Raw genomic sequence first — 15,882 nt, 5'->3', positions numbered from 1 at the left:
CACGTTCCTGATCTTGCACGGTAAACGGTGTCAGCGCAAAAAAATCCCAAAGTGCAAAATTGCGCATTTTTGGTCGCATCAAATCCAGAAAAATTGTAATAAAAAGCGTTAAAAAAAGTCGTATATGCGCAATCAAGGTACCGATAAAAAGAACACGTCATGGCACAAAAAATGACACCTCACACAGCCCCATAGACCCAAGGATAAAAGTGGTTTTAAGTGACGTATATTTGTTGGCAATGGTTTGAATTTTTTACAGGCCATCAGATACAATATAAGTTATACATGTTATATATCGTTTTAATCGTAACGACTTGAGGAACATATATAACAAGTCTGTTTTACCCCAGGGCGAATGGCGTAAAAACACATCTCCCCCAAATAAACAAAATGCGTGGTTTTTTTTTCAATTTCACCACACATTTATTTTTCTGGATTCGCAGTGTACTTTATGCAAAAATTCAGCCTGTCATTGCAAAGTACAATTAGTGACGCAAAAAATAAGGGCTCATGTGGGTTTCTAAAAAAAATGCAAGTGCTATGGCCTTTTAAGCACAAGGAGGAAAAAACGAAAATGCAAAAATCGAAATTGGCTCTGTCCTTAAGGGGTTAATAGTTACGTTTAATGTGCACAATAACGTAGTCAACCAAAAAAGAAAGAAATGCTTTTTTTTTTTTTTTTTTTTTTTTTATGGAAGTCAATGGAAAAACTGATCCAAACAGATTGCACACAATTACATCCGTTTTTCTTTTCATAAAACATATACATTAAATGGACTGCAAAAACGCAGTGTAAACACTGCCTTGGCGAGCGCCAGTCTAGCATGGTCCAACCTCAGTTTCATCCCCTCAGTCTTTCCCTGTACATGGGTCTTCCTCTGTGCAGGAAGAATCAGTACAGCAGCACCTTCTTTTTAGCATTGGTGGGGGTCCCCGAGGCAATACCCCTTTAAAAAAAGGCCCACAGATCAGTTTATGTGCCTGCTGTACGGACAAAGGAGCAGTATGTATATAAACTGTCGCCTTCTGGCTAATTAGCTTCTATCTGTACACTGGTCGCGCCTTCTGTTGTCTCTTCTGTTAGAAATGAACAGTTTAACAGCTATAGGCTATTCACCTGTGTAACCTGTTTCTCATAAATCTTGGTCAATGTTACACAACCTACTGCGTTCTATTATATTATGTATACACTAAGGTGTGTACTGATCAGGTAAATAATGTGAGGCCATTGTTTGATGTAGATCACAATGTTGTACCATGGAGATATGATCTTTAAGTTGAATGCAACAAATGTGGCAGTGGTGCTAGATGTTTGACATTTCTCTTTCTACCACCTCTTCATAGGCTTCAATGGAGTGTCCCTGTCCCACAAAACTTGTATATATGGCATAAAAAAAATACTCACCTGCACCTGCTGCATCAGTCCTGATGGTGCCCGACCTTAGGCACCATCCTATGTCTGACTGAGACTTTGGTGGGGTTCTATATTGTGCTTCACAACAACCTGTAAGGGAAATCCTTGTTAGTGGTTACGAGCGAATTTACAGTAATAATGACGCAACGCGCTTTATCTCTGCAATCTGCTCATCAGCCTGCTGCCTTGTAACTCACTGCTGCTCCTCCCTGGGTGCTGGGAAAAGCTGGATACAGAACTGGGAGAAGTTTCCCAGGACTGAATCCAGCTTTTCCCAGCACCTGGGAAGGAGCGGCAGCAGGCTGATGAGCGGATAACAAAGCGTTTTGCTATTACTATAAATTCGCTCATCTCTACTTGTAAGTCATTTTTAGTTTTTGTTTTGTAAATAGATTAAACAATTAGTATAACAACAAAAAAGGGAAACAAATAGACTAGGGTTTTGTTCCAACATTTGCATGTTTGTTGCATTTCTTTTACATAATGAGAACTTGTTTAGGCTGCAATGTGATTAGCAATTTCAGGCCTAATTAGGTCATTTAGGTCAAAGAGAGACTTCTTAATGGGTGCGTTCACACTTAAAGGATCAATGGCAGGTTTGATGGCATAGTATAGGCTGTAAGGCAGGGGTGTCAAACTTGTGTCCCTCCAGCTGTTGCAAAACCAGGGCTGTGGAGTTGGTAAGCCACAGCTGACTCCTGACCCTTCATAAATGGCCAGTCAGACATCAGGGGACACCACTGGTGTAAAGTAGAAGTAACTCAGTGGCTTCTTCCTAATTTCCTACATGATCCTGGGACCTCTTCTGAGTAGATAAGGCAAAGATAAAAAGAGCTTCTCTCCCGTGTGTGGATGCAGCTAGTCTCCAGCCATCATGTCCTGAACAACTCAGAACTAACTAATATTCACCATACACAAAGGAGAACTGCAAACTATGCCAGATACCTGTGATATAGAGTGGTCAGCCATAGTGATATAGAGTTCACACATAGGCCCAGATTTATCAGTGGGGCCATGACGTCACAGGATTGGGAGCCTGTCGGGGCACCATGAGCCGTGATGTTGTACTATGGGGACGGGTAAATAGACCTTCTTTATTATGATCCCACCACCCCTCCTTTTAATTTCTGCCTCTCTCTGAAACACACACACAACCACAGCACACTGATGAAAACACACTATCTTCTCCTAGAGAGAAAACGGCACACTGAGGACAGAGGCTACTGCTACACTACTTATGGCTTCTCCTCCTGCTCTATATTACACAGGATATCTTCATATTACACTGCTGCTCATATACAGTCATCCAGCATCCAGGAAGAGAACAGCACAGATCTCCCCCCACACAATGGACTCTTCCAGCTCAGAAACAGACTGCCAAATAGTGACCGACAACATTTCCCCGACCCCCTTATCTAATAGGTCCAGTGCTTTATTACTGATATATGGAGGAAACTAAATGTATGGGATAAAGTTTTTAGACTGATAGAACATAAAATATATTGATGAGGAACATTTATAACATTCGTATCAAAACTTAATTACTACATTTTTAAAGATTTTTTTTTTTCAAAGCAGGAGTTGGAGTTAGTACATTTTTTTTTTCCCCCACTCAAGCCAAAACTAGTTCCAACTCCACAGCCCTGTGTAAAACTACAAATCCCATCATTCCCAGACAGCCAAAGAGTTAGCTTTAGCTGTCCAGGCACGATTAGAATGGGAGAACTATGAATTTGACACCTGTGCTGTAGGAGCTCTAGTTCTGACTACTATAATAATAATATAATATTTATTTGTATAGCGCCAACAGATTCCGCAGCACTTTTTAAAAAAATATATATGTACAATACAAGTAATATTTATAATACATTATACAATCAATAAATTTAAATAAAAACAATACAAACAATTAGAGACCTGCTCATGGGAGCTTACAGACTAGGATGACTGGAGGTGACACAAGAGGCAGTAAGTGCTTTATTTTGGACAATGTTCAAGTCATTGTACACGCAAAGTGCCTATAGGTGATTGGGTGAGCCAGTCAAATACCATTGTCTGAGTTCAGGTTGAAAGTACATGGCACTAAGGAGGTTATAGAGTAGGGATAGCAGAGAGGAAGACTATATTAGGGAATGTTATAAGTGCGCCTGAAAAGATGAGCTTTCAGGGCACGCTTGAAACTGGGAGTTGGAGATAGAGATGAGCAAACCGGCTGAGGTTCGGGTTCGTATGAACCTGAACTCTCGTCTTCTGATTCCCGCTGTCTGCCCGCTCCGTGAAGAGGGTGGATACAGCCTGAGGACCGCCTAGAAAACTGGGATACAGCCTATAGCCGGTTTGCTCATCTCTAGTTGGACATAAGTCTGAGGTCTTTTGGACCACAATGCCTCAAGTGCAAGACACACCTTCCCCAAGATCCTATTAGGCAGAAGAAAATTAACTCGTAGCCTTCTGTTCCCATTGCCAATCTAGACAGGATATTTTCTTCCCGAATATACAGATTGTCATGTCCCTGTTCTGCAAAAACAGGGATGTTTGAAAGGCATGTTGTGTGTTTCTACTGTCTATTATACACAAACATAACATAACTTCTACTGCAGAATCTGTCACTACAACACCTTGTAGATTGTTTGTCCTGTCTTATGATTATCTTCTGGCCAAGCTGACGGCCCCTGTCAGTCTGTCAGGGGTTGCTCGGTGACTAATGGTAACTATGCACATCTGATTCAGTTTGTCCATTGTCTGAGCCACAGGATTTTATGGACTGTCACAGGCTAGAATTGACTTCTAATGATATGCTTGTTCAGTGGTAATGTCCGTATCTAAAGGCAAAAAATGTTTGCATTACTATGGTGATTAAAGTGTCTGTATAGAAGGAGGGAATGTGTTGTGTATATGAGAGTTATTTGCCACCGTAACTGCTTATTCATCCCTTCCCCATCACTCCTTAAAACCTCTCTTGTCAGGCAGGGATTACCACGTGGTAGGTACACAGAGCCCCATCCTGTCAACCACTTGGCAGTGGATAATGTTAGAAGAATTTGTACTAAGCAAGACCTGAGCATACCAGTCAGATGTGGGCTCATAAATCCAGTGGAGCAGTCCACCAAAGGGCAAAAAATGCACTTAAAAGGGTTATCCAGGGCTACAAAAACATGGCCACTTTTCCCCCTCTCTTGTCCCAGATTGGGCGGGGTTTCAAACTCAGTTCCATTGAAGTAAATGGAGATTAATTGCAAACCACACCTGAACTGAAGACAAGAGAGGGGAAAAAGTGGCCATGTTTTTGTAGCGCTGGATAACCTCTTTAACATGAGCAGAGCTGCAATTACAGACCCAACTGATTCCAGCTCTATTCTCTTTGCAAAAGACGGTACCAAGTGTTGGCATTGCATCGGGCAGTGATTGATGGCCTATCCCCACTTCATTGGGTGGTTTAGGTTGATATTTTAGTGAACATGTTATCCTTTGTCTATAGTCCATGTTACTGTTTGACCAGTAATGCAAGACAAGTATTCTCAGCATTTAGGAAAACCGGACAGGTATATGGGCTGGACAGTGCTGGTCTGAGAGGAAGACAGTTAGAGAAGTTTAAAGCTATTTAATGATATGAACTTTTTTCTTTAACTTAAATCAGTATCTATTAGGCTCACTGGCAGAATTCTCTGCCACGGGATCCCGCCAGCCTCCGTGACATACTGGTAGTCTATGTGAGACTTGCGGGCCTCCACGCTGGAGAATTGACATGTCCATTCTTCCGCACGGAGAGAGAAGGTGCGCGAGCCTCCCATAGACTACCAGTATGACACAGAGGCTGATGGGATCCAGTAGCAGAGAATTCTGCCAGTTTTACTCCGTGTGAAGGTAGCCTTAGGGTATGTTCACACTAAGAAATAGACAAGGAATATGCTGACATAGATGTGAGCTATTTATCTACAGCGCTCCACGACGCGTTAGCATTATATCAACTACAAAAAATAAAATATAAATATTAACAAACCAAAAACTTTACAGATTAGAAAATTTCAAGCAAAGACTGGATTTACATAAAACTCCTGTAAACTGCACTGAAAACTTAAAATGCTCCAAAAAAAAACCTGAAAAAAAGTTTGTTAGTGAGGCCCAGCTGAGGAGCCAGTTTTCACAAAGTAACTGATTTGCACAGTCCTTTTGTTGATCGCAGAAATTTGTTTTAGGGGACAAACACACTTGCCGGATCTGCAGCGAGTCCCCTTGCTGCGTATTTGCAGCGAGACTCGCTGCGGATACTGGCCCTATGCTTTCAATGGTAGACAAAAATCAAAAAGTTCGTCCCCAGCCTGCCCCGTTAACCGCCGGAGCATATGCTTTACCTGATCCCGGCTCCGGCTTGCTTCGGCGGTTTCCAGAGTCTTCAGCAAGCCGGAGTCGTGATCAGGTAAAGTATATGCTCGCTCCGACCGCCCCCAGCAGCCCCGGCCGTCTGATCACCCCCCGCGCAGCCCCGATCGCCCCCCCCCCAGCGAGTTTCTGCTACGAGCCGAGGTCCTGGAAGGCCCCTATCACTACATACAAGCAGTGGTCTGAAAGACCGCTGCATGTATGTAATGCAGCCGCCCTCTTAACCCCTTCGCTGTCTCCATACATTACCTGGCTCTGGCTGCACGGGGTCCCGGGGTCCTGCTCTGCCGCCCAGTTATGTTAAGCGGTCTTTCAGACCACTGCTTGTATGTAGTGATAGGGGCCTTCCAGGACCTCGGCTCGTAGCAAAAACTTTGCTGCGAGTCGGTATGTGTGAAGGCACCCTTAGGGTATAAACCCACACACCGTATACGTAGCGTATTTACTGCTGCGATATGCAGCAAATAGGCAGCAGATAAGATCTTAATAATTGAACACAGCATCAAATCTGCACCATCAAATCTGCTGCGTATTTGTTGCGTATCTGCTGCGTATACGGTGTGTGGGTTTGTACCCTTAGGGTATAAACACACACACCGTATATGTTGCGTATTTACTGCTGCGATACGCAGCAGATTAGATCTAAATAACTGAACACAGCATCAAATCTGCACCCTTACTGTACAAACACACACACCGTATACGCAGCAGATACGCAGCAGATTTGATGCTATGTTCAGTTATATAGATCTAATCTGCTGCGTATCGCAGCAGTAAATACACAGTGTAGGGTACAAACACACGGCTTATACGCTGCATATTTACTGCTGCGATACGCAGCAGATAAGACCTAATTAACTGAACACAGTATCAAATCTGCTGCGTATCTGCTGTGTGTGTTTGTACCCTAAGGGTACAAACACACACACCGTATACGCAGCAGATTTGATGGTGCAGATTTGATGCTGTGTTCAGTTACATAGATCGTATCTGCTGCGTATTGCAGCAGTAAATACGCAGCGTATACGGTGTGACAATCTGGGGGTTACTCACTTGCTGGGATCGCCATCTCCTGGGCCTGAGACGGTTGGCACATCGCAAATTGCAGTCCAGTCAGCGCTGTACAGTTTTATACTGACCTCAGTCAGCTTTATTTATCAGTTCAAAGAAAACACAAGACATAGGCAACACTGCCAATAAAATAAAACCTAGGCCGTCTAGCCACTGACTAACACCACAGCTTCCCTAGCTGTCACTTATGAGCCTAATGCCTAATATCACCAGCTCCACTGGTCTCACCCAGACTTCTTGTCTGTAGCTCCCACAGGCCTAGCACTGCCTGTGTTCTCCCACCCTGGAAGTCTTCACCTGGGAGCCCTCACCTGGAAAGCTCTGGAGTCTCTAATAGAACTCCACCAGGTGGTTTCAGAGCCTCATTAGCTCTAAGGGCCCTTGTACACTGAGCAATTCTCGCGGAATTCCGCCCGAATTCCGCCATAAAAAGCGGGCGGAATTCCACGCGTGTAAATGCAACATTGCTCCTTCCATAGAGAACAATGCGATTTCCGACTGCCCGTGCACACAGAGTAAATTTCCGTCCGGAATTCCGCGCAGAATCCACATTCCGCCCAAAGAATGTACATGTCAATTCTTTGGGCGGATTCCGCTAGAGGAATCCTATAGAAGTCAATGAGGTTTGAATCCTGCTGGTAATTCCGCTTGCATTCCGCTTGATTTCCGCTCGAATTCCGCTTAAATTCTGCCAGAGCAGAATAGGCGAGGAATTTCAAGCAGAAATCTTTCAGCTACAATTCATCGAGAATTGCTCAGTGTGCAAGGGCCCTAAGGCTAGAGTGGAGTATCTGGAGCAGGAGCTCCACCTTAACTCCAATTCCCACTCCAGAGGCATAGAACTGCCTCTTACAGCCCCACCATGCCACAACGGTTTGTGTGTTTGTACCCATAGCAACATTATTAATTTATTTAGTACTTGCTTTATTAGTATATAGAGCTTGGGAGATGGGTGAAAGGTAGCCCTAGCATTATTTTCAGCTTTTAAATGGACTTTTGCCACAGATGGTGAGGTCCAGGCATTGCGTTGGTCTGTTGGATGAGGCTCCAGTAGAAAAAGTTTGAGAAGCACTGCTTTTATCTATTGAGTTGCATTAAAACAGCCCTTTGTTTATACACACATTATTTCTGGACCGTAAAATTATATGCACCAAGTGCATTTTATTGCTAAGTGTTTTGGTCTATAAAAGCCCAAAGTATGTCCCTGAAGAAAATAGCATTTTTTGACCTATAGCCTGCAGCCTAAAAACTACAAAACAATGGCAAAAAATCAGCCAAATAAAAAAAAAAAGTGAAAAAAGGGCTTTAAGGGTATAAACCCACACACCGTATACACAGCGTATTTACTGCTGCGATACGCAGCGAATACGCAGCAAAAACGCAACAAATACGCAGCAAAAACGCAGCAGATTAGATCTAAATAACTGAACTCAGCATTAAATCTTCACCATCAAACTGCTGCGTATTTGCTGCGTATTTGTTGCGTATTTGTTGCGTATACGGTGTGTGGGTTTGTACCCTAAATGCATCTATTTTCAGCAGTTTTTTTACACCTCACTAAGTGGTGTGAGAACATACTGTAGTCTGAAAATTCAAAGCTAATTTTGCTTGTCCATGAAATTAGCCCCAGTACGTCTGAGGTTTTTGATCACTATACGCTGAGCTATTTATCTACAGCCCTCCACAACACGTTAGCATTATATTAGCATTGAACCAAAAACTTTGCAACACTATGCCTAATGCCCCTATTCCACGAGTCGTTTGGAGGAGCAAACGAGCGCTATTAGCGCTCGTTTGCTCCTCGTTCTCCGCTCGCTATTCAACGCGGCTGCAGCGAGCGGGTGAGTGCGGGAGGGGCTGCTCGGAGGATCGCTGATATATGGGAGGCACGCGCTGCTGTTCTCACAGCGACTCTCCGCGCTGAAGAATGAACATGTTCATTCTTCAGCGCAGATAGAGCAGGAGCGCGCGCCTCCCATAGACTGCCATTATGAGAGGGAGGCTAACGGCATTCCGGAATTCCGCTAGTTTTGCTCAGTGTGAACCCTGCCTAAGGTAACAGGTTCATTCTTTGGACGGAGGGAGGAATCCGCCCATGCATAGAATGGAGTCTATAACACGGGCATAAATGTGAAACATTTTTTTTCATCACCATTCCGTAGTGTGCATGTACTCTTACAGAGGAACTCGCTGCTGATCAGGGAAGTGCCCAACCAGACAGGTACACTTTAAGGTGTAAGAGAGCTGTCTTCCCTTTAGAATACTCCAGAAAGCTATGTGGGGGATTTATCAAGCAGCTTTTCTTTGTTGCCCATAGCAAGCAATCAGCTCTGGTAAAATGAAAGCTGAGCTGTGATTGGTTTCTATAGACAACAAAGTACACAATACTCCAAGACAGCTAGATAAATTGCTCCTTATGTGTGAACATAGCCTAAAGGCCCTATTCCACAGGCCGACTGAGAGGAGCAAACTAGCGCTATTAGCGCTCGTTTGCTCCTCGTTCCCCGCTTGCAGCAGACGCTATTCCACGCGGCAGCAGCGAGCTGGTGAGTCTGGGGGCAGGCTGCCCGTGATCCCTAGATCGTCCGGGCAGCCCATAGCATGCAGCGGTCTGCTGCCTCCGTTACTATTCCACAGAGCGACGGCAGCAGATCATTGCTGTTTTGCTTGGCTTCCAACACGTTTGGAAGACAAACGATGCAATGATCAGCCGACATGATCGTTGCTGTAACGGCCGATAATCGTTCCGTGGAATAGGGCCTAAAGGGTCCATTTACACAAAGATTATCTGCCAAAGATTTGAAGCCAAAACCAGGAATGGATTTGAAAAGAGGAAAAGTCTCAGTCTTTCCTTTATGCACACATATAGTATTTGTGACATGATAGGAGTAGTAGTTCACAGTATATGTAGCTATCAGGACACGACAGGAGTAGTTCACACACAGCAGACCTTTAACCTCTTAAGGACCCATGACGTACCGGCACGTCATGGATCACTGTCACTTAAGGACCCATGACGTGCCGGTACGTCATCCCTTTAAATGGGCGCCGCGGCCGGCCGGGTCCCGATCGGGGGAGATAGCCTGCTATAATACATAGCAGGCCATCTCTCCCTGTCAGCATGGAGGGTTGTTAACCCCCCCCATGCCGACGATCGCCGCTATTGGCTGATAAGCCCATAGCGGCGATCGGAACCTTTCCGGGCCATCGGTGGCCCGATGACCCGGAAAAAAATGGCGGTCGGTGCTGTCCGAGGACGGCACCGACCGCCATTACTGTAAAAAGTAATGGTGGTCACGGTACCACCGTCCCGATCGCCGTGAACGGCCGGCCAGCCGGCCGGCCGTTCACGGCGATCAAAGTCCCCACAAGTAATAAATACCTGCTCCGGACCCCTCAGCTAGGTAGCTGAGGGGTCCGGAGCAGGTATTTGTACATTACTCACCTGTCCCGGGGTCCTGATCGGCGTCTTCCGGGTTCCCGGCGTCCACTTCCTCTTGTTGGGACTTCGGCTTCTTCCGTGAGTCCCGATCGTCTCTTTCCGGCTCCAGCGTCGTCTATTTTCGTATTTTTCCGGCTCCAGCGTCGTCTATTTTCGGATCTTGCGCTCTGCTGCCCCCTAGCGGCTGATAAGTGTAATACACGTATCAGCCACTACAGGGATGTTCAGAATGTAGTAAAAAAAAAAAATTTTTTCCCAATTTTTTTTTTTTCTATTTTCCGCACCCTATCGCCGCTGAGTGTTGATCAGCATCGCACGAAAGTGCGCTGCTAATCAGCAACTCCTCCTTTTTGGCGTAGGGTGTTTTTTTTTTATATCCTACTGCCACGGTCTGCTTATAAGTGCCGAACATAAGTGCGGCATTCATCAGCAACACCATTTTTGGCGTAGGTTTTTTTTGTATACTTACTGTAAAAAACACGTAAAAAAACACTACATTACACCACACTACATTGAATAAAGTTTTACACTACACCACTACATACCCCATATACCAATCCCCATATAAAGATGGCCCCCCAGGGTGTTTTCGGTATCGGACGCATACATTATTATTGCCTCCGACACCGAAACAGCCAGTGAGGATGAATGGGGGGATCCTTCTTTCCTCCATTCATCCTCATCCTCCTCATCATCCAGTGACGTGTCTGGGAGTAGCGTAGCGTACGCTGCCCCCCAGACACGTCTTTTCCGCCAGTACCGTCCCAATAAGAGATGACGGTATGGCGTGAAATTCTACAAACTCTGTGAGAGTACCTCAGGGTACACTTACAGATTTAGGGTACGTGCACACTGCGGAATGGCGAAGGATAACCCTTCGTGCATTCCGCAGCTGGCACCCGCCGGCGGACTGATGCAGGGGCGCGTCTCCGCCTGTGTCATAGACTCTATCCTATGCATGGGCGGATTCCATTATCCGTCATTCCATCAACACGTTGGACGCAGAGCGGAATCCGCCCGTGCATAGAATGGAGTCTACGACACGGACGGAGACGTGCGCCTGCATCAGTCCGCCGGCGGGTGCCAACTGCGGAATGCACAAAGGGTTATCCTTCGCGATTCCGCAGTGTGCACGTACCCTTAGAGTGTATGTAGGAAGGGACACCCGAATCCAGCCCCCAGATGCCCCCTCCCCCCCCATCCTCGGAGTTAGTGGGGAGATCGTCCGGGAACTGATCTTCCCACTGCTGGATAAAGGTTACCACCTGTACGGGGATAACCTTTATACCAGCACCCCCTCTTCCGGTCCCTCGCTGCCCGAGCTACTGTAGCTTGCGGCACGATCCGAACATATCAGAAGTAGTAATAGAGCCCTAATATTTAGCAGCCATGGAGCGGACCCAGCGCTTCTGGATATGAGGGACCCCGTATCGCACCAGGACAACATTTTCCAGGTGACGTCCCCCACACTGGAGAACAGGAGACCCCAGAAGAAGTGCAGAGTGTGGGGTAACAGGGGGATCAGGAAGGACACCATTTACCAGTGTGACACCTGTCCTGATCCCCCCGGCCTCTGCATACTGGATCGCTCCAAGGCGCACTACACGTCATTGGGGTTCTACATTATCTAAATTCTGTCCCTTATTCCTATTTCAGGGGTCACGTTGATCCAGGGATTATTCTGATCGCCATTATGGAGTCGGGAAGGAATTTTTCCCCTGTGATGAGGCTACTGTCGTCTGCCTCACGAGGGGTTTTTGCCTTCCTCTGGATCAACACAGGTTGAATTTGATGGACACCTGTCATTTCCAACCTTATAAACTAATAATTGGCCGAATACCCCCAAATAAATTAGAATTGTCCCTTTTCCCCAGCTAAATAGGTATGGCCGCCATTCCCATTAGAGGATGCCATGATGCAATTACAAAGCCTCTGTGCGGCCAGGACAGTAGAAACCCCCCACAAGTGACCCCATTCTGGAAACTACACCCCATAAGGAATCTAACAAGTGGGGCAGCGGGGATATGGCCCCCTGGTGACGGCCACATTTGGGACGTGAAAATGAAAAAAATGGTATTTTTTATTTTCACGGCACATGTCCTACACATGTGCCCATCACTAGTGGGGTCCATATGCTCACTGCACCCCTTGTTAGATTCCTTATGGGGTGTAGTTTCCAGAATGGGGTCACTTGTTGGGGGTTTCTACTGTTCTGGCAGCACAGGAGCTTTGTAATTGCGACATGGCCTCCATCCCCCATTCCAGCCTCTAAATGGCGCTCTGTCCTTTTGGTGACTTGCCCTGTGCCCATATGGCAAATTATGTCCACATGTGGGGTATTTTCGTACTCAGGGGAAACTACCCTACACGTTTTGTGTTCATTTTCTTTTTTAACCCCTTGTGGAAATGGAAAAAAATCAAGGCTAGACCAACATTTAGTGTAATTTTTTAAAATTTTTACTCTAAATCATTGATCTTGTCTTGATTTTTTCATTTTCACAAGGGGTTAAAAGATAAAAAAAAAACACAATGTGTAGAGCAATTTCCCCTGAGTACGGAAATACCCCACATGTGGACATAAAGCGCCATGCGGGTGCAGGGTAAGCCTCCAAAGGGAAGGTGCGCCATTTGGTTTTTGAAGGCTGGATTTGGATGGAATGGATTTCGAGGGGCCATGTTGCATTCAAAAGGCCCCTGTGTTGCCAAGACAGTTAAACCCCCCACAAGTGACCCTATTATGGAAACTACACCCCTCAAGGAATGTAACAAGGGGTGTAGTCAGCATATGGACCCCACTGGTGACGGGCACAAATGTGGAACAATGTGGCGTGAAAATGAAATATTAAATTTTTTACACTATAATGTTGGTCTAGCCTTGAATTTATCATTTTCACAAGGGGTTAAAAGAGAAAAAAACACACAAAATGTGTAGAGCAATTTCCCCCGAGTCCGTAAATACCCCACATGTGGACATAAAGCGCCATGTGGGTGCAGGGCAAGCCTCCGAAGGGAAGGAGCGCCATTTGGATTTTAGAGGTTGGATTTGGCTAGAATGGATGATGAACGCCATGTCGCATTTACAGAGCCCTTGTGCTGCCAAAACACTGTAAATCCCCCACAAGTGACCCCATTCTGGAAACTACACCCCTCAAGGAATCTAACAAGGGGTGCAGTGAGGATATGGACCCCTGGATGACGGGCACATTTGTGCCATGAAAGTGAAAAAATGAAAATTTTCACTTTCACGTCACATTTTTCCACATTTGTGCCCGTCACCAGTGGGGTCCATATGCTCACTGCACCCCTTGTTAGATTCCTTGAGGGGTGTAGTTTCCAGAATGGGGTCACTTGTGGGGGGTTTCCAGTGTCTTGGCAGCACGAGGGCTCTGTAAATGCGACATGGCCCTTGAAATCCATTCCAGTGAAATCCAGCTTCCAAAAGCCAATTGGCGCTCCTTCCCTTTGGAGGCTCGTCCTGCGCCCGCTTGGCACTTTATGTCCACATGTGGGGTATTTCCGTACTCGGGAGAAACTGTGCTACATGTTTTGTGTTTTTTTTTTCCTTTTATCCCTTTGTGAAAATGAAAAATTGAAGGCTAGAACAACATTTTAGTGTAAAAAATACTTTAGTCTTTTTTCAAGCCATATTGTTTGGAAAATCTGTGAAGCACCTGTGGGGTCCAGATGCTCACCGCACCCCTTGTTACATTCCTTGAGGGGTGTAGTTTTCTAAATGGTGTCCCTTTAGGGGTGTTTTTTAGGTTTTGGCACCCCAGAGCCTCTGCCAACCTGAAGTGGTACAGTCAAAAATGACCAAAAATAACAGAGCCATTGAAATTCACTAGGCGCTCCCTTATATCTGAGGCTTGTGGTTGCGTCAAATAGCGCAATAGGGCCACATATGGGGTATTTCTATAAACTGCAGAAATGGGGCAATCAATATTGGGGTGCATTTCTCTGGTAATAGGTTTATAATTATGAAAAATATTGGATTACAATAAAATCTCTGCACAGAAAATTAAAATTTTCAAATTTCTTACACACTTAGCTTTTATTTCTGTGACTCCCCTAAAGGGTTAAAAAACTTTCTGGATGTGCTTTTGCAGAGTTTAGGGGGTGCAGTTTCTGAAATGGGGTGCTTCGTGAGGCTTTCTAACACACAGTCCCTCAAATACACTTTAAACCTGAACAGTTCCCTAAAAATATCTGATTTTGAAATTTTACTGAAAATTGGAAATTTGCTGCTAATGTTTTAAGCTTCCTATTGTCTAAAAAAAATGAAATATAGTTTAATAAATGCCGCCAACATAAAGTAGACATGTTGCTAATGCTATTTAATATATAATTTATGTGGTATAACCATTTTCTGTATAAGCAGAAAAGTTTTAAAGTTGGAAAAATGCATTTTTTCACAATTTTTCACGCTATTTTGGGTTTTTTCATAAAGATTCGTTATAAGTATCGACTCCAATTTACAAGAAATGTGAAGTACAATATGTCACGAGAAAACAATCTCAGAATCAGCCGGATAGGTAAAAGCATCCCGAAGTTATTAATGAATAAAGTGACACTGGTCAAATTCATAAAATTTGCTCCGGTCCTTAAAGGGGTAGTCCACCCAAAAAAAATTTCTTTCAAATCAACTGGTGCCATAAAGTGCCAGAGATTTGTAATTCACTTCTATTAAAAAATCTTAAGTCTTCCAGTACTTATTAGCTGCTGTATGTCCAGCAGGAAGTAGTGTTTTCTTTCCCGTCTGACCCAGTGCTCTCTGTTGCCTCCTCTGTCCATGTCAGGAACTGTCCAAAGCAGGAGCAAATCCCCATAGAAAACCCCTCCTGCTCTCCAGACTGGAAATAATACAACTTCCTGTTGGGCATACAGCAGCTGATAAGTACTGGAAGGCTTGAGATTTTTTAATAGAAGTAAATTACAAATCTCTGTCACTTCATGGCAGCAATTGATTTGAAAGAAAAATTTTTTGGGTGGACTACCCCTTTAAGGCCATTTCAGGCTCTGTCCTTAAGGGGTTAAAGGGGTTATCCAGCGCTACAAAAACATGGCTACTTTCCCCCTACTGTTGTCTCCAGTTTGGGTGGGGTTTTGAAACTCAGTTCCATGGAAGTAAATGGAGCTTGATTGCAGACTGCACCTGAACTGGAGACAACAGTAGGGGGAAAAGTAGCCATGTTTTTGTAGCGCTGGATAACCCCTTTAATGACAGTTGCCCTCATGGCTTTCCCGCCCTCCAGTCACCTGCCAATCAGGGCTGCGCATTGTGTCACGTGGTCCGAGATTGCTGGGGCGGCCTAGGTGTGCGCACTTCGACATCTTAGGCGGCGGCTCAATGACAATAGCCTGAGAGCGCCTCCCTGTCATAACAGCCGCAGCCGCAGGTCCTATCGTGAATCGAGTTGAGTAAACAGCCCGATACTGTAGGTCCTCCCTCCCCTTGACATGCATTAATAACTAAGCCACACGTCAGGTCAGCGGTGACGTGAGCCTCGTAAGATGGAGCTCGCGTCCGCCTACATTTGCCTACTGCGCATGCGCCCTAGTAGGGCTGGATGAGGCA

The 15,882-nt window shown here is 45.2% G+C and overlaps 1 long non-coding RNA gene across 1 annotated transcript; it reads right to left on the bottom strand.

Moving 5' to 3' along the window:
• Positions 1 to 754: 754 nt before the first annotated feature.
• Positions 755 to 15,841, bottom strand: LOC138792514 (uncharacterized). The gene is made up of 3 exons (XR_011363150.1): positions 15,564 to 15,841; positions 1,406 to 1,504; positions 755 to 947 (listed from the first exon to the last, which is right to left on the bottom strand). It is a non-coding gene; the product is annotated as an uncharacterized lncRNA (long non-coding RNA).
• Between the last annotated feature and the right edge of the window lie 41 nt (positions 15,842 to 15,882).

This window comes from Dendropsophus ebraccatus, chromosome 5 (assembly GCF_027789765.1).
Source record: "Dendropsophus ebraccatus isolate aDenEbr1 chromosome 5, aDenEbr1.pat, whole genome shotgun sequence".
In the NCBI taxonomy this organism is placed as follows: Eukaryota; Metazoa; Chordata; class Amphibia; order Anura; family Hylidae; genus Dendropsophus; species Dendropsophus ebraccatus.
The sequence above is the reverse complement of the archived record's forward strand: the minus strand, read 5'-3'. Positions and strand labels throughout refer to the sequence as shown.